The sequence below is a fragment of the Alligator mississippiensis genome, chromosome 2 (assembly GCF_030867095.1).
Source record: "Alligator mississippiensis isolate rAllMis1 chromosome 2, rAllMis1, whole genome shotgun sequence".
Classification (NCBI taxonomy): domain Eukaryota; kingdom Metazoa; phylum Chordata; order Crocodylia; family Alligatoridae; genus Alligator; species Alligator mississippiensis.
Window position 1 is genome coordinate 228,802,674 of NC_081825.1, and position 26,539 is coordinate 228,829,212.

General features: G+C 43.8%; 1 protein-coding gene across 5 annotated transcripts in view; it reads left to right on the top strand.

The window, feature by feature from the left end:
• Nucleotides 1-26,539, top strand: part of FUT8 (fucosyltransferase 8) — a 320,784-nt gene that overhangs the window by 16,022 nt on the left and 278,223 nt on the right. For 2 of the 5 annotated variants that reach the window (XM_059722866.1, XM_019476982.2), the window contains exon 2: nucleotides 24,012-24,178. The exons of the other annotated variants lie outside the window; for them this stretch is intronic. The gene's annotated coding sequence lies outside the window, so the exon portion shown is untranslated. The remainder of the gene's footprint in view (nucleotides 1-24,011; nucleotides 24,179-26,539) is intronic. 5 annotated transcript variants of the gene reach the window in all.

Sequence of the window (26,539 nt, forward strand, 5' to 3'; positions counted from 1 at the left end):
ATTATCTAGCGGTCTCTGTTAGGGTGTTATCATAGGGACACTCCCGGACACTCCCCTGTCATTCCGACCAATTATAATGATTTATGTACAGCACAGAAGGCTAAGTTCTATTTTATGTTAGTGTCGCAGTTATAAATTTTTTTTGACATGCGCAGCAAAAAAAAAAGCGGTTATTATCATTATTGTTAACCCTTAGTTAACCTAGTGCAGAAAAGAACTGTTTTGACTTGTTTGTGACATGGGCACTACTTAATTTGGTTGTGACAAAGGGAAGTAATTCTTTCCTTCTATTCGGCATTGTTGAGGCCACATCTGGAGTACTATGTCCAGTTTTGGGCTCTCCATTACAGAAAGGATGTAGACAAATTGGAGAGAGTCCAGTGGAGGGCCACGAAAATAGTTAAGGGGCTGGGGCTCATGACTTATGAGGAGAGGCTGAGGGAACTGGGCTTATTTGGTTTGGAGAAGAGAAGACTGAGGGGGGATTTAATAGCAGCCTTCAACTACCTGAAGTGAGGTTCAAAAGAGGATGGAGCTAGACTGTTCTCAGTGGTGGTAGATGACAGAACAAGAAGCAATGGTTTCAAGTTGCAGCAAGGGAAGTTTAGGTTGGATATTAGAAAGAATTTTCACATGAGGAGGGTAGTAAAGCACTGGAACAGGCTACCCAGAGGGGTTGTGAAATCTCCATCCTTAAAGTTTTGGTTTATTATTATTATTATTTTTTAAAGACCTGGGTAGACGCATCCTTGGCAGGGATGATCTAGGGGATGGTCCTGCTTTGAGCAGGGGGTTGAACTGAGGTCCCTTTCAACCTTGATTTCCTATGATTGTATGATATAGGGTCTTTTCATACAGAGTTCTTTAATAGTGGAGTAATTTACCAGATACAGAGCCAATTGACAATATATACTTGATATGGTGATTGGATGTGAACTGTCTGTTATGTATGACCAACCTGACGGTGGGTGGTTGGACCCCGAGAGGTGCTGCACGAACAGGCCGGGGACGAAAGGGCTGCAGGACCTTGCTTCACCTTCCCTTATCTTTCTTCCTGTTGATGGAAAACAATTAAAGAAGCGGTGTAACAAATAGATGCTTTACTTACACTTTCGTATAGGTGGTTTCTCTTACAGCAGTTTCAAGATTAAGCTTGCCAGTAACTCGAGAGCTCTTAACACATCTGAACGATATATTCGGTCGCAATGGGGGGGCGTCCGGGGGGGAAGGGATTTTGTGGACACAGGACCTCTGGTGAGGGTGATCAGGCCTATCCGATATCGCGCGGGTCCCCTGTTCTCTCTCTTTTTTTTTTTTTTTCCAGTTATACTGCTCGGGTAGCCAATAGGATTGAGCTGAGTACATCCGGCGATTTGTTTTAGGCGCGCTGTGCGGGCTGCATGAGCTGGGAACTTTGCTGCATGCACTGATCACACCCTGAACACGCGGTCGCTCGGCCAATTAGATTATGTCTGTGACTGTACATCAGAGGCTTTTTGTGTGGGCTGGGAACACCGATCACGTGGCTATCAGGCTGCGCCCACCACTTCCCCCACGCCACAAGCACAACTTGCTCTCGTGTTTGGCGTTTGGTCACTTTTCTCTTTATCACAATGTACAGCTGTTTTGCGAAATTAATTCCATAGTGGGGAAATAGCCTCAGGGAAATAGCCTAGTGAACAGAAGTGTGTGTGCGCGTGCGTGCATATTTGTTTTTCCCTGTGTTAGACTTTCTTTTAGTGTTTGTGATGAAGCTTCTCACTGAGTGAAGTTGTACATTCTTTTTAATAGATGCCTACTAGCCACAGAAATCTAAGATGGTGATAAGCTCACCACCATTGTCTGGCAGCAGTCTCTTTAGTGAAATAACTCCAACAAATTGTTTTAATAAATGTATAAAGAATTTTTTTGTAGCTGTGTGGTATAGTCTGTCTATACCTTAGTATTCCTTGCCTTTAGGAGGAAAAAGAAAGCCAAGAGTAGTTGTAGCCCCTAGGAAGGCTTTTATACTTCCTGCTCTCTGACTTGTATTTTTCAGTCCTCCCATTCTGAGAGGTGAAGAACTGGTATAGTGGTAGCATTTTTCTAATGTATATTCAAGGAAATTTGACTAGTTTCAAGGATTCATAGATGTTAGGGTCGGAAGGGACCTCGGTAGGTCATTGAGTCTGACCGCCTGCCCTAGGCAGGAAAGAGTGCTGGGGTCAGATGACCCCAGCTAGGTGCTTGTTCAGTCTCTTCTTGAAGACCCCCAAGGCAGGAGAGAGCACCACTTCCCTTGGAAGCCCATTCCAGATTCTGGCAACTCTTACCATGAACAAGTTATGTCTAATGTTCAACCTAAATCTACTCTTGTCAATTCGTGGCCATTGTTCCTAGTTACTCCAGGGGGTGCTCTAGTAAATAAAGCATCACCTCTTAGCCTTCTCTTGCGTAGGCTGAAGAGATCCATGTCCCTCAGTTTCTCCTCGTAGGGCCTTGTCTGCAGGCCTCTGACAATACAAGTGGCCATCCTCTGAACCCTCTCAAGGTTCTCTGCATCCGTCTTGAAGTGTGGAGCCCAAAACTGGATGCAGTACTCCAACTGTGGCCTGACCAGTGCTGCATAGAGGTGAAGCATCACCTCCCTGGACCTGTTCATCACGCATCTGGTAATGCATGATAAAGTGCGGTTAGCCTTGTGATCACTTCATAACATTGACAACTCATGTTCATCTTGGAGTCAACTATAAGTCCATGGTCCTTTTCTGCTGCTGTGCTGCTGAGAAGGTCTTCCTCCAGCCTGTAAGTGTGCTCTTGGTTCTTTTTGCCCAGGTGCAGCACTTTGCACTTATCTTTGTTGAACTGCATCCTATTTCATTCTGCCCATTTTTCTAACCTGTCCAGATCTGCTTGGATCCATTCCCTACCCTCTGGTGTGTTAACTTTACCCCATAATTTGTTATCATCTGCAAACTTGGACAGGGTGCTCTCCATGCCCTCATCCAAGTAATTGATGAAGACATTGAATAGCACCGGTCTGAGGACCAAGCCTTGTGGGACTCCACTGCCTACATCTTTCTAGGTCGATATTAACCCGTCCACCACCACTCTCTGGGTGTGACCTCTAAGTCAGTTTGCCCCCCACCTGACCATGTAATCATCTACATCACAGCCTGTCAGTTTATTTATGAGAATGGAATGTGATACCGGATTGAAGGCCTTCTTAAAGTCTAGGTAGATAACCTCTACCTCGATTCCTCCTGCATCTAAGCATTTTGTGACCTGGTCATAAAAAGAAACAAGGTTAGTCAGGCAGGATCTACCTGCAGTGAATCCATGAACAACGCATGCCCCTAGTGGCTGGGGGCACATGGCGGTGGCGGCAGTAAGCTGGGAGCTCCCACAGATGCCAGAGGGGTTGGGGGTGGTAAGCACTGACCAGCGGTCGGTGACCACCCACAGATGCCGCTGCAGTGCCCTCATGGGCAAGAGGTGATCGCTGACCGCCTGCAGATGTTGCTGGAGGTGTGGCACTCCTGGCCAGTGAATGAATCCATGCTGATTTCCTTTCAGCATTATTTCTCCTGCTCGGCTCCCACAAATGTGATCCTTAATGATTTTTTTCAGAGTTTTCCCAAGGATAGAGGTGAGACTAAGTGGCCTATAGTTTCCCAGTTCTTCCCTCCTCCCCTTCTTGAAAATAGGGACCACGTTGGCCCTTTTCCAGTCCTCTGGGACCTGACTGGAGCACCGTGAGTGCTTGAGCAGCCTTTCCATGGCTCTGCTATGACACTGGTGAATTCCTTCAGCACCCTTGGATGAAGTTCAGCCAGGCCCACTGATTTGAACACATCCAGCCCTCCAAGTAGCCCTTCACTAAGTCTGCGCTAACAGTTGGTGGGCTGGTATCCCTCCTGTGTCTATGATCCAATTGGGAGATTTGTCTTAGTCTGTGTCTAGGAATACAGATGCAAAGAACTCATTGAAGAGCTCAGCTTTGTTACTCCCCCACCCCCAGTCACCAGTTGCCCTAGTTTGTCCTGTAGGGGTCCTGTGCTACCCTGCGGTTTCCTTTTGCTCCCTATATACCTGAAGAAGGACGTTCTGTTGTCCTTAATTTTTGTCGCCAGCCTAAGTTGTAATCTTGCTTTGGCCTTCCTAACTGATTACCTCCCTGGCTAGCACTGGCAGGGATACTCCTTCTTGGTAGCTTCCCCCTGTTTCCACAGCCTGTATACCTATTTCTTTGCCCTTAGGCTTTCCTGGACTTCCCTGTTCAGCCAAGAGGGCTTCTTGGCCTCTTTGCCCCCTTTTATGTGCAATGAGTTTGTCTCCTGCACTTGTAGGATCACTCCCTTGAGGAACGGCCACCCTTCCTGGACCTCCTTTTCACCAATGCTCTTGAGCTTTAATGCCTCGCCAAGTAATCTCCTGAGCACACTGAAGTTAGCCTTGGTGGGTAAACTAACCAGCAGACTTCAGCCTTTGCCGGATAATGAATTCAATTAGTCGATGGTCGCTATCCCCTAGGTAGGGAATCTGCAGGTACAAGGTAACCAAGTCATCCCCTTTCGCTAACACCAAGTCCAGCAAGGCATTTCCCCCTAGTGGGACCGTATACCTCCTGTGTTAGGTGGAGGGTCCTGTATGCAGGTTAAGAACCTACATGAGCAGTTAGATTTGACTGACTGCTCCTCCCAGCAGATATCCAGGGTAGTTTAGGTCACCCATGACAACCATATCTCTCGACCATACAGCCTCTGAGAGCTGTCTGGAGAGTTCCAGGTCTAGCTCATCCTCCTGCTGTGGCAGTCTATAGTAGTTTCTTTTAGTTATAGCAGAAATTAGCATATTTCTTTTTGATTACCAGCCCAAGCTTCTGATTCACACCTTGGCTTCTGCTTACTAGGACTGTTTCAAGGTCCTCTTCCTGGCCTTGATAGCTGTCCTATTTTCAATCTATCCACCACAGCATGATTACTCGTTTTGTGTTGCTGCTTTGCTTATTTAACCCTCCTCATCCCCTGACTGGCTTGCTCATCCTCATATTCCTTTTCTGTGCTTTCAAGGGGATTGTACAGCTTTCCTGCCTACATTTCAACCTGTGTTCCACTACTGCTTGTTTTTGTCTTATGCTTTGTTAATTTTTTTTTCTTTTAGTTTCAACATAATTCCTTTGAGGTTTTCTCCAATTTGTGACTTCTCAATTTTCTGCTGTTTCTATTCACATTCTTTATTCTTGACCTCTAAGTCCCTCTTTAAAGCCCTCTTATTCCTGGCAACTGTTCAGAGATGTTTACCATTCTTGTATTTTTTCTTCTCTTACTCCACATTCATTTTAAATATAATTAGCTCTTTCAGTCCGCCATACCCATTTATTTCATATAAATTTACGCTGCTTTTTTTCCTGCCCCCTCTCTTTATCTTGTTTTGCCATTATTTAATGACAGTCTAGCATGCACATGCGCACACACCCAAGTATTTTTTTTTTTGACTGGTCAGATACTGTCAGTGGTTAAATATTGTAAAATAATGGTATGATATTTTAAGCATGAACAGTGGAGAGACTTTAATCTTCAGTAGGTTAGATGCTTATGGTGATTACAAAAATTAGTTTATGGTTATTGTGATATAATGCAATTAAATTCTAAAAAGATTATAATGAATTTTTGTAACTATCAATGTTGGGTAATTGTAACTGATTGATATTGAAGACTGAACTGTGCTTCTTTTCCTTGGCTTTGATAATGAATCCCCAGGGTCAGCCTGAACAGTTACAAAATAACCCTGCTGTGGGGAGGGTATAATTTTCTTTCTTCCTTTTTTTTTTTACTGTTCTGATGTTTGGTCCTCTGTCTTCCGACTGATCACATCAGGCCGCTTTTTCTCTCATAGCACAGAAGCTTTATAGGTTGTACTTAAACAACCTTTGTGACATGGACAAGGACCCCACATCGTACCAACAGGCAGGGGTGTAACCTGATGGCTGAGTACTCTGGGTGGCAGTGTCAAACAGGTTGGGGAGCATCAGTGTCTGTCTGTGCTGCTGTTGGCATAGTGGTTGCCAGTTTGGCAACATGGCAACACAAATGCTTCTGGGTTTCTGTGCCCTCACCCTGGGGTTGGCACTGGGGGTGGTACTCTAGTCATGGTGCTACCTGAGTCTTCATGTGAGACCCAGCTGACTTGCTTTTCCATCCTCATAAGTTTGTTTTATGTGAGTGCCAGTGCTCACGGATCTTTCTGTTTTCCTGGTAAATACTGTTGTTTCCAGGTCACTTAAATACTAACTGAAGACCTTATCCCAAGAAAGGTAAAACTGTGCGAAAGAGAGAAGCCCAACACTTTCTTGATCTAAAAACTCTGTTTTGAGAAGGTCTCTTTCTGTGTTGGAATGTTTAAAAACTGGAAAACCAGCGCCAGTTCCAGGGCCGGCCTACAATTTGTTGTGGCCCCCTGCAAGGTATGGTTTTGGGGCCCACTGATCCATTGGCAGAGGCTACCATAGCAGGGTGCAGGGCCCAGGGCAAAGCAGCCTGTGTGGGGGCCCTCTTTCCTGTTCTATGGCACACTTACGCCGGTAAATGAATGTCCCAGAACACCGGACATGGTGGGGGAAGAGTGGCAGCCAGAATTTCCGATTAGAACAGTTAAACATCCAATCCGCTGGGCAGGTGGGTGAGCTACACTACAATTGTGGCAGCCACCGCCAAACACATGGCCTCTCCGCCTGGCTTTGTGGGCCCCTTGGCTGCAGGACTCCCTGCAGCTGCAGCTTCCGTAGGATAGGGTGGGCTGGACCTGGCCTGTTTCATGGGGTGCCTTGGTCTCAAAGCTGATGGTTAGCCTGATAAACCAGACGGAGATTTGGGGAGGACGTTCTGATTTACCTTTCATCTAGATGATCTGTTGGTTGAAGGCTCAGTACCTCTTTACATCAGCAGGATTATCCAAGTTTTGCCAGACAGGCTCTTTTGCATCGCCACAGGAACTTAATTATCTGTGAGTTCTTACAGTCTTATTAGAAAAATATTTTTCTGGTCCAGCTGCTGAGAGATTCTGGAACACTTAAAATATTTAATGAGCACTTTGTTTGCAGTGATCATGTGTTCTGTATGCCTGTCTCTGACTGACCGGCATTGTGGTAAGTCGTGTGCAAACCAGGGTAACAATACATTGAATCTGTACCATTTTCTTTGCTGCTTGCAGAATTTCCTAATTAACCAAGGAATGAGAATAGTCAGATAATACGAAGTGAAACAACCCTATATTTAACCTTCATTCTGTGGTGGAAATGCTCTATATTTGTTTAGTGGCAGCTCTTTTTCTTTCTTTTTTTTTTTTAACCTTTTAAGTTGCTTGGTAATGATCAGAGTGACAGCTGATATAACTTTACGTTTGGGTAACATGTATGGTACCCCACATGCTTCAGGAATAGGTTAAGCTTGGAAATTCAAACAAAGCCTAGACTTGCTGGAACTGAGAGTAGTAAAAAGTGTAACGCTGCTTCTGAAAACTTTCCCAAAACATACGTGTAACTGGAGTGTGTAATAATTTCTGTGGCTTACCTGAAGTTTCAGGGCAAATGAAGACTAGAAGCATCTAAGCAATGTAATGATATCAAATTCTGTCCTAGGAAGATCTAGGATTTTAACAGGTATTGATGCAGCAGGTGTGGTCTGTGCTGCAGCCTAACCATATGTGTGGTGTTGGTTGAGCCCTCAGGGCTATAGGGGATGCCTGGGTGGGGCAGTTTCCTATGCTGCCTTCCTGCCTGGCCACCCCAGGTGTCCCCCACCAGTGTTGGGAATGGAGAATGCACTCTGCTACAGTGGAAGGAGGTACTGCTCACTGCACTCCCTCTGAATGTGTCCTTGGGTTTAGACCCAAACGTTATACCATGAAGACCACTTCTCCCATTCTTCCAACCCTGCAAAGGTCAAGTCTTATTTAGATAGGCACTTATTTCTTATGATGAGTTTTGATGTAGAGCTGGTTGCTTGTGAATACATTTTCTTTTCAAGCTGTTAATAGCGAAAACATTGATCTTTAACTCTCAACATGGTTGTCGTGCTTCAAGCATATTGGGAAACTAGTGCAGAGGGTTGTGTGTTTTGAGGAAGGGAAAGCATATTACAAGGTACATCTTGAGCCAATTTGTGCTGCATCTTTTAATGCAGCACTCCTCTTTGGGACTGACTTGTAAGTTGGCTTTGAATCGCTTGTGTCCTCTCCATATTGTGTTTCTTTGTGGCCCTTTGACATGATAAAAATTCTGGAACATCTAAATTAAGTTGCATTGGCCTGTTTTGTGGCTCTCTTTGGGCTATGACACTATAAAATATCTGTGCACGACATGCTCTTCCAGTCTCAGCAGGCCTCTGATTCCAGGCCTTGCGACGGCATCCCTGCAACTCCCTCCTGTCAAACAATATATCTGCTGCCTTCCTTGCTGATTGGTTATTTGTACTCTTCCCCCAAGCTGAGCCTTGGTCAAACTTATTCAAAGTGATCTAATACTGTGCGTGTTGGATTGTTACTTTTTAAGTGGAGTCTTAACTGTTGAAGTATTTTGTAAGCTTAAAATGTGGCAATAAAAAGAAAGGGTTAAATGGAGTGACGTAAAACCAGTTTGTAGAAAGAGTAAAGAGAACAAAACAAAGAGAACTGAGCATTATAGGCAGAGCTGGTAACACCAGCTATAATTAAAATTGCCTGACACTTCCTGCTCTGATAACAGGTTTGTGCCTTTTGCCATCCCTGTAAACATACATGCAAATTTAACCAAGTTCAGCACATGTTCAGTAGAGAGTTGTACAAACTGGATTAACTGCGGGGCTAAGCAGTACTTCTCAACAGGTGCTGTTGTGATGTTAAACACAAAAATTAAGAAAATCCAATGCCCCCGCTTACATGGTAAAGGAGGAAGTAGTTGTATTGAAATGCAAAGGAGTGAAAAATGAGGTATCTCTGGAGAGAGAGAGCTGAAGGAGAAGAGGGGGAAAGAGTAGAAGGGACAGGAGCCAAGGTTAGTGGGTAGGAGCAGAGTTGGGTGGAGAAATTGGAAGCTGTGTGCATAGGAGCTAAGGGGGACAGAACCTGGGTGCATCTCCCAGCACTCTTTTTTGCAGTTAGGTCCTATGGAGAAATAGCATGTGACTATGTAAATAAAAACTATCAATGCATATATACAAAGGAGCTAAGATAAGTCTGCATGAGTAACTTTTGATTTTTTTAACTTTGTTACCTTAACTACATGTAGATACTATGAAATTATCAGTTATAACAGAAAAGTGAAAGAATTTTGAGTGAAATCCCAGTCACCCTCAACCAATATCAAAGCTCTTGTTTTTGAGTATATCAAAGCTTTTATCCTTTCAGTTTTTTAATGTTCCAGTTTATGTTATGAGAGGTAAGGATTTTTGTGGGTGACAGAATAGAATTGTAGTGACTAAATCTGTGAAATCTATGGGCTATGCTATATTTTTCAAAGAAACTTCCAGTTTTTTCCCCCTTAGCCTGATAATCTAAAAATGCCATAATGAGAAGCATTACTTGTATAGATAAGCTATAAAGTAACTTGATATCTTTTATATCACTTCCTCTTTGAATCTCTCCCCTTCTACCAGTTGAGCTTCCTGTTCTAAACATTGAAGCACTGGGTAATTGTCCCTTCACCTACTTTTTTTCTCTAACTGTCTCCTCTTCTCCTTTGACAGTGATAACAGCCCATACCACTTTCTTAAGCTCTCTTCTCATAGCTTTGTGCCTTGCATTCTGTAAATTCATCCATTTGATTGCTATTCTTTCTACTAGAAGTTGGGTGTGTGAATGTGTTGTATGTATAGCATCACCTGTGGCTAAAAAGACCTAGCAACATATGATATACCCATTTTAACACTATCCTACCCAACTTGACTGCCTTGAGGTGTGTATAGCTTTATTAAATATGAACTATTAGGAATTTTTGTGAATAGTTTGGGAAAGATTCTTTGGAGAATTAAAAAGAGTAATTTTGCCAATATTAAGCTCTCCCCCAACCCCTTTTTTTTCCCAACGGGTGGTTTGTGATTTCAGTAGCTCCATAGATTCTGGCAGGAATTTTGAAAGTTGATACAGTATTAATTCTGAGACCAAAGGAGAGGTCTTTTAATATACTTATGCAAAACTCACCATAACTTATAAACCAGTGAAAATTGCTGTTTGCATATGCTCAGGAGAACTTGTTTAAGTGATAGTCCTTTTTCTTAACATTCTAACAGTCCTGTTCACATTTCTAGGCCCATTTTGCTTTCTATAAATGCAAAAATCATATGGGGGCAGAGGCAATAGAGATGCTACTATCTTCCCCTATACGTAGCTTTATATTAGTTTAAATTATAAATGGCTGTTATGTCAAATATAACATACAGACAAATTCATAGTAAGAAGAACCCTACTTCTAACTTCACCTTCTTTTACACAAGTAAATAGTTTAAGTATCTAAACTGTCCGAAGCAGAGGTGTCAAACATGACCTGTAGTCCAGATCCAGCCCATGGAACCATTCCTTCTGGTCCAGTGGTAGCAGAGCAGAAATTGGGGTCTCTGGACCCCAGCGGACATGACCTTTTGGTAGCAGCCCCCTTGCTTTGCAGTCTTAACTGAAAGTGGCTCCATGCAGCTGCATGCCCCAGCAGTGGCATGGAGCTGGAGGCACAGAGCTGCATGGAACCATGCTTGGGCAGCATCACAGAACTCTGGTGTGCAGGCTATGCGAAGCTGAGGATTTGTGATGGCATGGAGCTACGTTAGGGCAGTGGGGAGCTGGTGGTATGCAGTAGTAAAGATCTCTGGCTGGGTAGTGGCAAGGAGTCGGGGGCATCCAGCTGCATGGAGCTGTTTGGGCAGTGGTGCACAGCTGGGGGACCACACCCATAGCATGTCCATATTCATGCTGCTGCATGCCCCTGGCTTCAGATCCATGCTGTTGCCTGGTCCCAGTTCTGTGCCAACCAAAATGCAGCTTCGTGTAGCCCCATGAATTAGTCCTAGGAGGTGACTCTGCACTCTGGATCTGGCCCGGGGCCTGGGTGAGTTGGACATCCTTGATCTAAAACAACTAGTATAACCATAACACTTTGTTTTCTTTTTTAGGTAACTTAAGCTGCTAGGTAAAAGTAAATTAAAAACATTCCCTTATCTGAGAACAAGTTTTGACAACTTCTCAGTTTTTTTTTTTCTCTTTCTACCTGAAAATAGAAGTTTTTTGATCCTTAACCATAACAGCATTTCTACTGTATTAGAAATTAATTACCTGGCTTTTATTTTTAGTTGGATCATAGGATATGTAACTGCAAATGTTTACTTTATAGAGCAGTTCAGAAATCTCAAGTTGCAGTGCTAGATGCTGAAAATGTCCAGGTCCGTGAAATGTAGTACAGGAGGTGGAACTTTTCCATTATTTTCCATTCAGATGCTTTCAAATTGATTTAAAGCAGGGGTGTCAAATATGGCCTGTGGAATCCTATCTATCCAGCCTGCTGGACTACTAGAAGTTGTGGGGACATAGCCTGCTATGGAATTTGGGATGCTTTGGCCTCACTGGCTATGGCCAAGCTTACCACCCTCAACCCCCAGACTGTTACTGCACACCTGGACACCCTCCCTTAGCCCCCTGTGCTTCACAGTGGTCACCCCCTTTGTCCCTTCCCTGGGCTGAATCCAGTGTGCAATGATCCCCATGGTTTGGCTCTGGCCTAGGTCCCCAGGTGAATATGACTGGTTTAAAGGAAAGTTATAGCTTCAAAACTGTTAGCATATATGTCTTTTGGCATACACCTTTAAGTGTACTGTGCCTGTAGCATTCTTTCCACATTTGCTATTTGTTGCAGCATGGCTGGGACATTTGACTTAAAAACCCTGCAAATAGGTGTTTGTAGCTACAGTTGGCTGGAAATTTGTATATCATTTTTCACACATCAAGATGGAAATTTGCTGGTAGGTTTTATTTTTGTGATATGGTAGGTTGGGTTTTTTTTAATTTTTGTTTTATAAAGACTTCTGCACTGATTCTACTAGTAGTTACAATTTTAAAAGCAAGACAGACCATCTTTGGGTTGTTTGGATTCAAACAGACTTTTAGTGTAATATAATAATAATGTGTGTGTGCTTTTTAATGCTTGATTTGTCATCAGACTGCAGTGGGAATGATGTCTGTTTTTCCTAGGCTGATGCTCCCTGAAAATGGTTTAGGGAGGTTGCTCATTTTCCCTTAAGGAAATAAGGTGGGTATTGCAGATATCCATCTGTTCTCTTCTTCTCTCCAGTGTGGGTAGGAGGGTTAGTGAGAAGATGGATTGCAGTGTTTTGAGCATGTCAGCGATGTTCAACTCTCTCAGTTGCACCTGACTCAGCCAGTGGTTTTATTTTTGGTTCAGTAAATAAGGGAGGTTAAGGAATGGATGAAAGTTAGCTGGAGCCCAGTTTGGGTAAGACTTAAGTGATGCTGGATGTTTGGGACAGACAGTTGGACAATATAGCAAAATTGATAGACCCCTTGTTAGCTAAAGATGTGTTCCTGTTTAACTGTTCCCATGGTCTTGGTCATGATAAAGCAGCATCCAGGAACGTCTTTTTGCACTTGTGCCTGGTCAGGAGAGGTTTTTTTCCCCTCATTTTGCTCTTTTCCATTCCTTTGTGGTTCCCTACAGACAGACTCCTTTTCCTACTAGTATCACTTATTCTTTCCGGCATTTATCTTCACTTGGCTGTTTATCTAAGCACTCATGTAGGGTAGATCCTTGAAAAGTTAAGAGAATTATTTACCTTTGAAATGCTTACAAGCTGGTATATTTGGATAAATTGCTTGGATTAATTCAGTGTGCCACATAAAAGATTCTTCCTTTCACTCTCTCTGAATGCAGAGAGGGCTTTTACCAGGTTAGTGAGATCTGAAGTTTTAAAGTTTCTGTTGTGGGACCGGGCCCTTGGTCCTTATGTAATTATCATATTTACTCAATTCTAAGATGAGGTCTTCCCTCCATTTAACATGGGAGAGACCCTTGTCTTAGAAACGAGTACTGGGGGGGGGGTTGGGTGGGGGAGGAGAGGGTAGGAGGTGGCTGAGGCTCAGGCTACAGCCTTTACCTAGGGCTATAGTCACAGCTGCTACTTGCCTCCCTGCCACCTGCACCCCACCATCTCCCCTCTGTTGCCTCTGCATCCCCATCTCTATTCTGCTCCCTGCTTGCCCTTCTCCCCCCACCCTCCCTTGCTCTGTGTCATCAGGCGTGGTCCACGCTGTAGTCTGGAGCACCGAGATGGCCCTAGCCCAGCCCTATAGGAGCAATATGCAGCCTACGTGGGTGCTATGAAGTAGGGCTGTGCGAAACAGCACTGTTCTGTTTCGACTTCTGCTTCACTATTTCCAAAGGACAGGTGTTTCGTTTCTTTTTGAAACACTGTTCCATTTCATTTCAGTGAAACTGTTTTGTTATTTTGATGAGTTTCAATGTTTTGTCCATCAGCTATAATGGGGAATCATGAAAATGCCTATACCTTTGTCATTTCTTGCCTGCTTTGGATGAAAATTGCAGGGATGATAGGCCCTTCTGAGGGCATGACACCTGCCAAGTTTCAAGGAGATAGATGCAGGGGTATCTGGGAAATTGCACCTCAAACTGCAAAAAGCAAAACTAGGGTCATTTGCCGGCAGCGGTAGCCTCCTGTCATCTGGTGTGCAGATCTGGGGGGCTGCATCCCTGGGAGGGCTGTGAGGCTGCCAGACTCCTCCCAGGGGTGTGGGCCCCAGGATCTGCGCTCTGGGTGACATGAGGCTGCTGCTGCTGCCTGGGTCCAGTGCTGGGCACAGCCCGCACCCAGCACCAGGAAGACTGGTGCTGCTGCTGGTCCCAGGCTGCAGCGGCAGCCTTCTGTCATCCCACGTGCGCAGGCCCCCAGATATGCCCCTGGGAGGAGTCCAGAAGTGCTGGGAGGGCATGTTGAGCTCCATGGGGCTGGCAGAGCTGCTTGGAGCACAGCCTGGCAGCGGGAGGTGGGGAGAGCCAGGGCCACTGACTCTCCCACCACCAGGCTGAGCTCCATGGGGCTGGCGGAGTTGCTTGGAGCACAGCCCTGGTGAACACAGCCTGGTGGCAGGAGACTCCGCAGCCCCATGTAGCTGAGCCTGGTGGCGGGAAGTGGGGGAGAGCCACTAGCCAGGGCTGCGCTCCGAGCAGCTCTACCACTGGTTCTCCTGCTGCTGGGTTGACCTCCGTGGGGCTGGCAGAACTGCTTGGAGCACAGCTCTGGCTATCCCCCGCCTCCCACCACCAGGCTGCTTTGAAACTCGAAATGCTTCGAGTGCCCTCATTTTTTCAAAGCGGTTTCAAACCCTTTTATTTCACTTTGATTTTGTTGTTTCGAGCTTGAAATGCGTCGAAACAGCTTTGAAACGAAACACTCATAGAAATTTCTCACAGCTGCACTATGGAAGCTGGCCTGGGGATGTGCTCAGTACCCCAGGCTGGAACGGGGATGAAGTTTGCTGGTGCAGAGCAAGGATAAGTCGGTTGGAAGGGAGGAAGCAGAGATTGGGTAGGGTAAATGGGGAAGAGAGGCTGGGAGTGAAGAGGATCTTGAGGCTGCAAGGGGACAGGCAGGGGATGGAGGTGGCAAGGGGAAGGCACAAGCAGGGGGAAAGCTGCTTAACCTTCCCATACTACCTGATCCCCAGTGTCTGCCACCCTGCAGTGGTGGGGGAAGTGAATTAAAGATGACCCGCTAATAATTAGGTTCTATACATGGACAATTTTATAACAAATTTATAAATTTTCCATGTATGGAATCTGATTATTGGGGGGTTGTCTCAGATTTGAGTAAATATAGCATATGGAGTTTCTGTTTATATCTTCTTTAATACAATAGTATAAGCACTGGGGTGAAACCTTTTTCTATCAAGTGGAGAAAGAAAGAAATAGCCAATGTGTGTGTGTCTCCGTACAAAAACCTCCATGATCAGTGTAAGTAGGGCAAGATCTAACACAGGGGCTTCAAACATGTGGCCCATGGGCTGGATTTGGCTCTTAGAGTCCCCTTATCTGACTCTTGGTGTTGTGTTTGGGTCAGGAGTTGACCCAAGTGGTGCACACAGAGCCTGGGATGCACATTGCACATGGTGCCTGGTTTGGGTAGCATAGGATGCACACCACATACAGTGCTTACCTCCTCTGGGCCTGATCCAGTTTGTGGACCAGCCTTGACACACTCATCCAGACCATGGGCTAGATGAGTTTGGCACCCTTGTCAAACAAATATATTACTAAAAGAGCACTGACAGGAATGTAGCATGAATATACATAGTAGGCATCTATCTGTCTCTCAAGACCATAATATTGTACCAAGAGAGGCATCAGCTAGCTAAACATTTGTGAGTATGGCTGTAGAGTCCAATTCTTGAGTGACAGTCTTTTCTTCACGTAAGTTTATATCGAATGATCCTAAATATGATGCATTGTTTTTCCTGAGGCTTTCCTCTGCATGTTGGGCTCTTTCCTCAAAAGTCTTCACTTTCTGCTTTAATAGACTGCTTCTAAGTGTTTTAGTCCCCATCAATCTTCTCTGTCATTTGGCTTGATGTTCATTGCCTTAGTATCTCTTGCAAGTATCTCTGAACCAAAGATAAGGATGCCTACATAGTCTTCTTCCTGTGAGGAATTCTCCATACAAGAGATCATTAGGTACATGGCCATCATCCATTCTCTGTATATGACCAAGCCATTGAAGTCGTCACAGGCTAGAAGAGACTGGATGCTCAGAATGTAGGTGTGTTCCGAGACTTCAACGTGGGCAGTTTTGTTTTGCCAGGAAATTCCTAGAATGCAGCAAAGACAGTGTAAGTAGAAGGTATTGAGATGCTTTTCTTGAGTAGAGCATATGGTCCAGGATTTGTTGCCGTACAAAGCGTGTTGATGATGCAGGCATGATGTACTTTGACCTTTGTTTTAACAGTCAGTTTGCTATTCCATGTTTGTTTGCTTAGCATGCTCATGACACCTGATGCTTTACTTATGCATCCCTTAAGTGATGGGTTGTTTGCAACAATGGAGCCAAGGTACAGAAATTTACTTACAACATAATACTTTTTTTACCTGTTGTAATTGCTGGTGGTGAATCAGTGTTCTGGCCCTTAACATTGGTTGTCTTGATGCCGATTGTACAACCAAACTCTTGGCAGGTGTGAATGAAGCAACTGATGAGGCTTTGAAGGCTTCTCTCTGTGTGGGCTATTGGTGCAGCATCATTGGCAAACAGCAGCTTATGAATCGAAACTTTCCACGCTTTAAGTCTTTGCTTTAAAGCATGAGGTTGAATAATTTTCTATCTGAGTGTATATGTAGATAAATTCTTTCAGTGGCAGTCCCAAAAGTGTAAGTCGGAAAGAAGAAAAGAAAATCCCAGATGGCGCTGAGGCAAGGCCACAACTCTGCTTGACTCTACTTCATATCTCAAAAGCTTCAGACATCAGTCCATCGTAACTTACTGTTTTCCCGTATTTCATTATGGAAAGAGCAGATTATGCTGAGGAGCATTGGTGGACAGCCAATATTTTCCAATATTTTGAAGAGGCCTTTTCTGCTGACAAGGTTGAATGCCTTAGTCAAGTAAATGAAGGTGATGTAGAGGGGTCTCCTTTGTTACTTACATCTTTTTACTCCAACAAATCTAAGAAAAATGATATCTGTGGTGGACCTACTAGCTCTGAAGCCTCACTGATTTAGGGTAAACACAGTCAGCAAGGATTTGAAGTTTTCAGTACCACATAAGCCTCCAATAATGCTTAGTAGCGAAATGCCATGATAGTTCCAAGACGTTGTGATTGCCTTTATTTTTGTATAGGGTGACTGTATTGGCATCTTGTGGCATTGTCCCTGTTGTCCAGCAGTGGGTAAGAAACTTCTGCAGGTAGGGAAGAAGCACAGGTTTCCCACACTTGATCACTTCTGCAGGAATGCCATCTTTTCCAGGGGCTTTGCCAGTGGCCAGATTTGTCTGTGGCCTTGCTTATGTCCTCAACAGTTGTATTATCATTGATCTCTTCAAGGACAATACAACTCAGTGAAATTAAGGGCGGTGTCGGTGATATTGCTTTCCCTTGAACAGAGTTCAAGATTATGTTCTACCCACCATTCCATCTGTTGCTTTTGACCTGTTGTGATTTCTGATGCTGTCTTTAATGGAACCGATTTCTTTGCAGTTGGACCTATTGCTGCCTTGATTCCATTTATATATACTAGGTCTATACAAAGCGGCAAGTATTTGATTTGGATTCGGCGAATTCGGAGGAACAGTGATTCAATTCTGTGATTTCAAGTCACTGTCCTGATTTGATTCAGCTGACTCAGTGATTCGGCCATAGACTAAAACAGGGAATTGCTAAAATACCTATAACTTTGTCATTTTTTTGCAGATTTGGATGAAGACAGCAAGGATGGTAGCCCCGTATGAGGGCATGAAGCAAAACTTGTGTCACTTTCGTGTGTTAACTGGGTTTCTGGCTGTAGCTGTGTTGATCTAAGGAACAGGCAGGCAAGGTTCTTTGAGTAGATGTGATATCTTTTATTAGATCAACTGAATAGTTGGAGAAAAATATCTTGGCAACCTTTCAGGTTTAAAAACCCTTTATCAGATTGAGGAAGCATCTGCAGTTGGTGTGTGTGTGTGTGCGTGTGCGCGCTCTTTCTGGATGGAATGAATAGTAAAGAAGCCAGAGGCTCAATTTACATTTTCACTGACTGGCATCAGGGGATGAGAGACAGGCTAGGAGGAGTCGGGGAAGGAGGATGTACCAGGTAAAAGTGGAGAGGTACCTGGGGAGTCAGATGTCGGGCAGGTTATAGTGTGTCATAAATCCAATGTCTATATTGAGTCCGTGAGTTTTTGAATCTAGAAGGTTGATGAAGAGAAGTTCATGGGCTCATCTGTGAAAAGTGTTTTGTAAATTCAAACAAGCACTGAACCTCGCTAACTGCATCACCAGAAGCAAACTTCCTACAGCCCAAAACACACTGAATGGATTCAGACCATGCCATGACAAGAAATGCAAAACCTGCCAACACATCTCAACCACCCCCACAATAACTATACCCCACAACAGAACCATCACCATTCCTTGATCTTACAGCTGCACCTGCAGAAATGTTGTATATCTTATCCAGTGCACCAAATGCCCTGTTGGAAAATACATAGGAGAGACCAAATAACAGCTGTGCACCAGAATGAATGCATACTGGACATCTATTAAAGATAAGAACACCCAATTACCAGTGAGGGCACATTTCTGTCAAGAAAACCATTCTCTCTCCAATCTCTGTCCTGATCCTCAAAGGGAATTTACAAAACACTTTTCACAGATGAGCCTATGAACTTCACTTCAACCTCCTAGATGCAAAAACTCATGTATTCAATATAGATATTGGATTTATGACACACTATAACCTGCCTGACCTCTGACTCCTTAGGTACTTTTCCACTTTTACCTGCTATGTCCCCCTTCCCTTCCTCCCCCTCAACCCCTCAGCCTGTCTCTCACCCCCTGATGCCTCAATTTATGTTTTCACTGACTGGTTTTCTTGCCTGCAGCCCAGCCTCTGGCTTCTTTCCTTCCAGGAAGAGTGTGCACACAAACTGCAGATGCTTCCTCAGCCTGACAAAGGGCTTTTGAACCCAAGATACATTTCTCCAACAATTCAGTTGATCTAATAAAAGATATAAGATTCACTCAAAGAACCTTGTCTGCCTTGTGTGTTGACAGCTGAAAATTGTACCTGTGTAGTGAAGGTGCTTGCTGAATGCTCTGTGAAGATTAGACCAGGTGTTTCTTGTTGTTTGTTTATGTATGGAGCTGCATGTTGCTGCTAAGAGTTTAATTAAAGAGTTTAATTAAAAGATTAGTGAGGCCTTGTAAGATTAGTGTGGCCTTGAAAGTAGTAAGGCCTTGTATGTAGTGGCGCACTTAAAATTACCCTTATTAGAAAAATGCAAAGGCTTGTACTGCTATTGGTCAGTCATAAAAAAAAAAAAAGTTCATAGTGAGTGGCTGAGTCAACAGCGTAGCTCAAAAGTTATAAATTGGCTAGCACATCCAGAATTTAGCAGAAGGAAGATGCAGCATTGTAAGAGAAGCTACTAATTTAGAAATTAGCTGCTGACCTTAATTTGGTGGGCCCATGGGCCCTACACGGTGGCCCATGCCTTACACATTGCATCTGTCACCCCCTCCAGCTGTGATCACCTCTCTAGGACCTTTGGCTCCTTCTTAGGCCCTGGCCCTGCCTTCAGGCCAGTCTGGATCCTGAGCCTCTTGCTCTGGGCATTCCTTGCTGTGGGCTCCTGGCCTTTTAACTCCCCCACTTTTGGGTCCTGGCCCCAGCACGGACCAATCAAGGGTACCTCAGGTCCGATCTGAGCTGCCTGCCTGTTCTCACCCTTACAATTCCACTGCAACCAGTAAGCCTCAGGCCTCTCAAAAATCTTACAGCTCTGGGCTTTCCCTAGCCAGAACTGTGTGCGCGTGTGGTGGCTGGAGGTTATCGGGTGCCCCCTACCTGCCTTTCACCAGGGAGGTTAGAGGTTCTGGCTTTTCCCGGGGCTGCCGTGCCACCGGCAGTTTCACTAGGCCTCTCTACCTTGGCAGGGTGCAGTTTTAGTCATGCCCAGGACCTGGGGCCTCCTTCCCCATAGCCCCAGCCCATATCTCCAAGTTCATCCTGGCATGCGAGCTCAATAGGGACATGTTCTTCCCCTGCTGGCTGGTGAAAAACTAAATTGTTGCTTCCAGCTCTGAGAGCCGGGCATTAAATGGTTGTGAAAGCAACTAAAGAAAGGAAATAGATTCGGAGGTTATTGGGTGTCCTCCTTTCCCAACAAAAGCCAGCAGGGAGGGAGAGGCAGCACAGAGGAGGTGGGGAGGGAAGTGGGAAGGGGAGGTGGGGCACAGTGGTGGCACCCTACTGCTGCTGCTGCCACCGCTGGGCCTTGAGAACAGCCGGGAGGGAAGGGAGCCAGTGGAGAGAAGGGGTTGTGCATGGCCAGATGTGCAGTAGTGGTAGTATGGGGTGCTGGGTGGCGACTGCCATATGCAGGCTTTCCTCCCTCCTTCACCCCGCGGTAGAAGGTTCTGGGGGGTGTACAGAGGCAGAGTGGCGGCAGTGCAAGGCGATGGGTGGTGGCGTTCCTCCCTCCCCCCCCCCCGGGGCAATTTGGCAAGTCATTTATACTCTCCATGTTATGCTAGCCCAGGCTAGTTGACCAGGATTCACTGTTATCGCTAACTCTGGCATTGAAGTCCCCCAAGAGTTGCAAGTTCTCAGTATTGGGAGTCTTACTGAGAACACTAGCCAGTTCTTTGTAAAACCTGCCTCTTAATCTCAGCAAAAGAGTAGAGTGTTAGAGCATTGGCATTTACTAAGTGGACTGTACCTTCTAACATATAAAAGTGGAGTTGTGAGGATCCTCTCCAGAACCATTTGATGGATTTTCATTCATTTTGAGAAGATCGTTTCTAACTGCAATGCCTACACCATGTTCATGTGCATCTTTGGGAGCTTTTCCTTGCCATAAGAATTTGTAGTATTTTTCTCTTAAGGAGTCATCTGAGGCCAGGCGTGTTTCTTTGCAGTACTGCAATGTCAGTGTTCAACTTGTTTAATTCCATATTTATCACAGCTGCCTCATGAGCATCAAAATATTCACAAGATTGTCAGTCAGGTCAGTACACATGGTCCTAATGTTCCATGTTGAAATACGGTGTATTGATGATTTTTTTTTTCTTTTCTTTGTCTTGTGCAATGACGTTATCTGCCTTTCGAGTTTTCTCTTGGCTCCAGGCATCCATTGGAGTAGGCAAACCATGGTGCATCAGCAGCTTATTGACTAGGGGCTGCCCAGCTTTAGATGGGCAATAATTGACCAATGAGATTACAATAATGTCTCCCACTGGCCCTGTAGAGCCCCTCTCCACCAAATGAATTATGTTTACTTGCCCACTCACTTGCACAGTCTGTGTGGATATAAATTTACATCACTTTATAATATACTGAAAAGTTACAGTAGCTGGTACTACCTATGATCGTTAACACTGAGTGCCAGGCAGTGGTTAAATAATTGGCCAGCCTCTAGGAGGAGGAAGTAACCAAGTGGGTGAGGGAGCTATAGGTGAGCCAAGCTGGGACTGATGGCAGCTCTGCTGCGCAGCTAGTGGCAGTCCTACAGTAGTTATACAGTTATGTCTGTCACGGCAGGCAGTTAAACTGCACAATTCTGAAAATGTAAATTGATAAAAATAAAAAAATGCTTAAAAATAAAATCAACACTGTCAGAATAATTAAAACAAAAATTGATTTCTGCCTAGTGATAGTGTAGACTGGGCTCTCTTAACCCTGTTCAGCAGCCAGTCTAGGAGTGTAACTCTGATAGATGGACAGGTGGATGATCTCCTTTGCTCTGGCACCTCCTGCAAGCAAACTGGTTCCAAATGTACTGGCACCTACCTTCCTTTTGGATTTAACCAGCAAGGCTGGGGTGGGGGCGGGATGGAGATAGGAAGTTGTCAGGGTGTCCCCCATATAAACTGCCTAGGTTTTGCACCTTGGAGAGTCACTCCAGCTTTGCTTTCTTTCAAGCGAGGATTAAAAATGGGAGGTAGCGGTTATGAGTTGTAAGTCCAGCTTCTTTGGTAAAGAGAGGGATATATATATAAGTGAGGGTGGTCAGGCACTGGAAGAGGCTACCTAAAGAAAAGAGGGATGAATAGAGGGTGAATATCCATCCATCCATCCATCCATCCATCCATCCATCCATCCATCCATCCATCTACATAGAGTTATTATGTAAAGGAATTCATGATTTTGAGAAAACATCTAGCCTTTAAAATATGTGCAAAGTCTGGTATGTTAGCTTTAAATTTGGCAGACTTAGAGAAGTTAGCTCTTTAGAAATCATTTGGGTATAAATGAGTAGTGCATTCTTGATATTTGGGAATTCAGAGAAGTTAGATCTATAATGCTGTAAATATTAAAGTATCACTCTACAAAATAAAAGAGGAGGAGTGTTAGGGGGAATTTATGCAAGGTGAATATTTGGTCAAAATTTAACATTTTTGTCTGGGATATATTTAAAAAAAATGACTAGCAGGTGTACAGAAAATGATGATAAAATATACATGGAACAAGCAAATACATGGGCCTAGATACTCTATATAGATCTTAATCAGGATGGCTTACCTGTTCTAAATGCTTTGTATGATGGCATATGAGAGAGATTTCAATGTAGTATTTGAATATATCCATGAGGAGCTAAGCTTAAGTTTTTTTTTTTTTTTTTTTCTTTAATCTATTGTTGAATATCACTTATTTTGAACATAAAAGTAAAACTGTATTCAGTGTTGGGCAGAATGGCGGCACTCTTACCAACACCAGTGACTTAAGTAATTTTAGGATCGTAGGAAAGTGGTGTTGGAAGGGACCTCCATTGAGTCCAGCCCTCTGGTCAGTACAGGCCACCTGACTAAGCTATCCCAACCAAGTATCTGTCTAACTTGCTTCTGAAAGTTTCCAAGGATGGAGATACCACTGTTTCTTTAGGTAGCCTCTTTTAGTGCCTGGCTACCCTCACTTTTATTTCTGGCTGTGCTTGGACAAATACAACAATATCAAGGCAGTCAATTCAATAGTGCTAGTGGATTGGGAACTCTGTAATTCAGCCAAACACTGATCTCTATTAAACAGGAACATTGAGTTTATGTGAACTAAATTAAGAAAGAATGTCCTCCAGAAATATGTATTCGCCCTTCAGAAAGAAGAGTAGCAGAGAGAGGACCTTTCTTCATATTTATATGAAGAAAAGTCTGAAGATGTAGAGATCCATGGGTTAGATACAATTCTCATGTTGTTTATTAAACCCTTTGAATTTTTCTGTAAGTTATATCTTTAATTGGCTCAACTTTCCATTAGACCAGTACCTTCACTTGGACCTTTATGGTTCTATTGATATTGTCTTGTAATATGATTACAGCCAACTGTACACATGCCTAACATGTTATTACCCTGAATACAATACCTCCTTGGTTATCTGAATCCCTTGAAAAAGCACCTGCTGAAAAGCCATTTGGATGGGTGAATTTGTTCAGATAAATAAAACAGTTACAAGTTACTGCACCTCTACTTTTAAATTTAATAAAGCAACTTATTAAAGCGGGGGGGGAGGGGGGAATGATCTTTTGTTAGCGGGCATGCTTTAAATTAAGCCTGTGCCCTCTCTGAGTAACTCTGGTCCCCTTCCTCTGCTTTCTGGTCCCCGCCTGATCTGCTGCATGCCACAAATAGAGCCTACCTGCATCACTTGTGGCATGTGTGCTGCAGGTTGGCCACCCATGTATTAAAGAAAAGTTAAAAAGTCACTTGTCAAATCAAGACAGAATCCTGGCTTTTTTGTCCTGTGATGCAAAGTAGCTGCAACTGCAGGTTAACTAGCTACTCTTCTTCCTGATTGGCCAGGGCAGGGCCACTGCTGCTCCTGAGTGCCCTGATCTGAAGCAGAGCTGTAGTAGGTTTGGGGGTGGGCAGGAGGAGGGGAGAGGGTGAACAGAGTTGGGGAGGCAGGCTGCAGGGAGGAGTAAGGGGGTAGGGAAGGCAGGGGATGTAGGGGTAGGCACAGGGGGTAAGGGGGAGGAGGGCAGGGGAGCAAGAACAGAGGGGCATATGGCAGGGTCAGGCATGGGGTGTGGGGGTCAGGTACAGGCATGAGGGGACAAGGGGCCTGGGAGCAAGAGACTGGAATCTGGCCCCTTAACCCTTGCTGTTTTCTTACCACAGCAATGAGGGGAGGGGATGACCTACAAATTTAAGATGCTTTTTTCACTAATTGGATTCTATACTTGGAAAGTTATAATTATATTTCTTCTGTATATAGAGTGTCATTATTGGGGGGTGGTCATCTTAAATTTTGAAGTTGTTTTGGATTCAAGTACAATATGTCACTTTGGTTTTCTAGGGAACATCTTTTTAAAGTTGTGGTGTGAGGCAGAGATCGTGGCGAGTCCCAAAGCAACCAGCCCCCAGAATGAAGAAGCAGGGACCTCCGACTCTTTCCGTGTGTGTCGTCCCGTCCCCCCCCGCACCATACCTGGTCATCCCTTGTCCGGATACCACTATGCAGGGGTTAGTAGTATGCAAGCAAGTACAGGCACAGCCTGTGCCGATAAGGCATGCAGGAAAAATGAGGTGTGCTGTGGATTGGATGGAGAGCAGCAGTGGCAGCCCATAAGCAGGGGCAAGAAACATCTGGTGACACTCTGGTGCATGTGGGTGGAGGAACGGGTCAGTCTGGTAATGTGTCTCAACAAGATACCCCTTGGAAATTGCCAGCTCTTAGCTTTCACTTGTTTTTTGACTATGGAAAAAAATAGAGCAGTTATTTGGCTGCAAAGAATTTGGAAAAACCACAGCAGCTTATAATGTTTTTGACACTATGGATTCCTATTGTAATCTCTGGGTTATTCTTGTTAATCATGTTCATATACCCAACAGTGCTGCTATTGCATGGCATCCCATGGCACTTGCTACTCTAGGGTGCCATGTTACCTTGGCTGAGAATCACTGGTTTAGTAGCATAGTCCCAGGTTTTCTCTAATTTGCATTCTGCCTCTGCTTCTGACTTGTCTTATATGGCTGTGCTTCCAGAATGTGCGTGAATGAATGTGGTTGTACCATAGGGAGTCTTTCAAGTACTGAAGTTCAACCTAGTGCATAGTCATTGAATTGTGTATTTGTTTTTGTATTTTTTTAAGTATGTGATGGGGTAGGGTGTGTGTAATAGTATGAATAATATGGATGGCATATATGTTGGAGAAGTTGTAGGGAAATTGGTGAACATATGCAATTATTAAATAAAAATTGGAATTTAATTTGTGACAAATACTTATTTTGGAGGCATTTATTATCATTTGATCCATTATAATCTTTTCAGAGTTTCTTTGGGGAAAAAAAATGCCCCAAATTTGGGAATGGTTCAAAAAATCCATTAGATGCTTAGAAAGGAGAAAAACTTCTGTATTTAGTTACTGTTTATTTAGTACTTGGATAGAATATATTTGCTGGCAAAAAGCCAAACGATTGAATTTGATAAATATTTTGAATATGAGATGTAATATACTTGTTTTGGTTTGTTGATTTGACAGAAGTGTCCTCTTGTGTAAGAAAATATATGGCGACAGTCTTTGGTTATGTAGGGAGGATCATCCTACATGTCAGAGAGATAAATATGACAACTGTATAGTAGCATAATGTCTCCCGAAGCAAAATATATTTCAGTTCATTTTTATAATGGCTAGTATTGTTTCTGGTACTTGTAACAATCTGTAAAATTGTTTATAGTTGTACTGCTTAATAAATAATTGTTTTAAAAGAATTGTTGCCTGTATTTTGGGGGTATGCTTATATTTGGCTTTGACTGTAGTATTCAGTGTGTTCTGTGATGATGCTCTGCTTTGTATTTTAGAAAAGCTTTGTTTTTTTTTGGGGGGGGGGGGTTTGCACAGTAAATTTCTGTTAAGTCATGCTGTTTTTTGATCTTCAATTTCAGTTATGTTAAAGCAAAAATGTGTTGTTTTTTGATGTCCTAAGGCCCAAAATGAACATCCTCATGGGCAGCAGCTTTGCTAATTTCCAGCTTTAACTAATTTTAAACTCTTCAGAAATGGTATTTATAATGAAAGTGTCAACACAATTACAAATATACCAGTGGATGTTGTATTAATAACATTACTGATACACTCTAGTTGATTTGGAATAATATTGTCACGTTAGTGACACTTGTAAAAAAAACAAACAAACATTTTTTTATTAAAATGCACATTTGAATGTGTACATCTAAATTGAATGACTGTTTACACACTCAAAATCTCCATTTAGCTGACTCTGAAAACTTGATGAAAAGTGTATCTTAGTTCTGCAGGTTCCAAGGACTTAAATGTAATGTGATGCTGTCACCTGTTTGAATGTAAATAGTTTGTAATCTTATCGATGCTACTGTCCTCAAAAGTGCCAATTAATAGTAGTTTTATATAACAACTCCGTACTGTGTTAAGCATAGGTAATACTGTTTCAGTTCAGTGCTGTTACTCCTAGAGGCAGTTACATTTATTTGATTTATATCCTTGTTCCTTGAAGCATTTTTGATGTTAGGGTGAACAGATACTGCTCTGACTGGCTCTAAGGAGGTAGCTGGACCTCTAAGACTCAGCCCCGCTGCAGATTCTCAGCACCAGCTGCTTATCTGCCTAGCTGGGAGACTAGGGGCGGGCTGGAACTGCTAGCAGCTAATGAGGGAGGAGTCATGAAGAGGATTTAAAAACTCCAGAAGGGGGTGAAGAGGAGAGGATAGCTGTGGTGTTGAGAAGAAGCACGGAGCCAGAAAAATCTCCTCTCCTTGTCTGCAGGAGGCCAGCAGGTTCTGGCTTGCTTGCTTGCTTGCTTGCTTGCTTGCTTGCATGTGTTGGTTTTTTTTTCCCCCCTTGCTCG